This window comes from Triticum dicoccoides, chromosome 2A (assembly GCF_002162155.2).
Source record: "Triticum dicoccoides isolate Atlit2015 ecotype Zavitan chromosome 2A, WEW_v2.0, whole genome shotgun sequence".
Classification (NCBI taxonomy): domain Eukaryota; kingdom Viridiplantae; phylum Streptophyta; class Magnoliopsida; order Poales; family Poaceae; genus Triticum; species Triticum dicoccoides.
Window position 1 is genome coordinate 233,158,702 of NC_041382.1, and position 2,229 is coordinate 233,160,930.

Sequence of the window (2,229 nt, forward strand, 5' to 3'; positions counted from 1 at the left end):
AGATGAACCTGTCTCCTAATTGTGGGTAGCACATCTGTTTGCTGCCCCCTAGTACTTCTCTACGCTCCCCCATCACATATTTGGTCCAGTCTTGCACTATTAAGCATTCATCGCTGATCTTGAATGCACTAAAGTAACATGTAGGATATCTTGGCCGTAAGATAATAATACTCATGGTACCTTTAGTCTCGATCCCATAAGGCACAACATTCATCGGGAGTCCCTGTTGAAGAACATCGTATGGTAACATACTTAGCAATGAAGTTTAGCTTCACAAATAATGTATGGAAAAGATGCACTAAGGACAAATAGTAAAAATCTTACCATCCTTCCTAAATAGATGTGACCGTAGTTCATTACGAACACTATTGGTCGCACGTTTTCAGTACTAACATTTCTAAGTGCAGGAAGAAAATTTGTCTTGACAGTATCAAGATCCTCAAGCCATGAAACATAATGACTTAGCTCCTCGCAGTTTAGTTCAGCCCCGGGATAGTAGTAGGTCATGTCTACCAAGCGCTGGACATGTTTGCTTGCATCGAAATAAGCTGACAATACAAATTAGTTGTCAACTATTTTTGAATAAAGAATATCAAAGACATAAATATGGTTGAGAAACTTACATAATGGTGTAACTGGAGGCGTCTGCACATCGACCCAGATGTCGGTATTACCTTCAATATCATCTTCCAGACGAATATCAAAGGTGATAACCATATCAGGCTCAAATGCATAAGTCTTGCATAGTGCTCGCCATGTTTTGCATCCAAAATAGGTGTAGTCGTCTGAATTGTATAATTTTGCATGGAAAATATAACCATGCTCGGTCTTCAAGTAAACTTTCTTTACCTCCATAGTATGACTGAAACCTATCTTATCCAATACAAAAACTCTTGCATGGCAGGGGATATGCTAGTAGAATAGTAAAAAAATATAAGTTGAAGCAAATGAAGCAGATGTCATGCTTAATTACGAAAAAAGACTTGTCGTTGTGACTTACTGTATCCACTTTGAATTTCTCATCCAGCTTGATGCTGAAGCACCTATCATCATCTAGGAAGATTCCGTCGCACAGGCCGCGCTCGTCTTCGCAGTATTTGCAAATACCAAAATCCTTTTTGTCGTCAGACATTTCCTATGTTCATAGTTAAAACATTAATTGAAAATCAATCGAAGACAACTACCAGGATACTCAACACACAAATCCGGGGCACTCAATATTTCCTACATATTCTGGTAAAAGTCATGCCAAAATTGACGGAAAAATCCGGCATGACCTTTCCTAAAATAGGACATATCGAGCGCCTGAAATTTGCCGGAACGGAAATGAATCAACACTCCGGCAAAACATAGGCCACTCGGAGGTGTAACCTGCAAACATGACCTGCCACTTGGATATTGAGCAACACAAGATATACATTTCAAAATATCTTATAGGACTGCTAAGTAGCATGCATTCAATAAGCAAAAGTAAATCATCTCATGCGTCTGTACATCGTAGAATATTATCACTAATACATCCCAAATAGTGTCATAGATATAACATCACTAGTACAACTAAAACCCTAGCACACGATGGGTATTGACGTGGGCGGTGGACACCCATAGAGAAGGAACCATCACGGGATCATAGCTCTAGTGAGATCCCTGGAGAACCTGCCAGGTATTAGAGAACCCGTGCTCCAATGCAAACAAGTAGCGATGGACGTGCGCGTCCTCCTCACTGACACGGTAACGCACTACCTCCGCGGAGTCCTCGAGGCTCTGGACCGTCACTGGCCCACGCGACCGCCACCAAAGAAGGTTCGGGTCAACGACAGGCTGGCTCCTCACCAACCTGCGTCCCCCGGTAGGTAGCGCCTCCCAGTACCACCCCGGCGGAGCCCAGTCCCGGACATGGCCCATCTGGTCAAGCAGGTGTCGTCCTCTGCTGACTCGACGACGAGGATGCGGGATAGGCATTGTCCACGTCGATGCGAGAAATATTGCTTTAACTAAAAAAATAGCAACAAGTTCTTAATAACGAGTTCTATTAATTCAATTAGTTCTTACTAAAAATAAACTTACTATAAATAATACTCATGGTACCTAATACCTAATTAGTACCTAGGAACTACTGCCCTAATTACCATATAAGTAATTAACTAACTAGCACTAAAAATAGCCTAGGGTTCATACTAACTAGCACTAAATAGCTAGGGTTCATACTAAGCAGAAAAGCGGGATCAG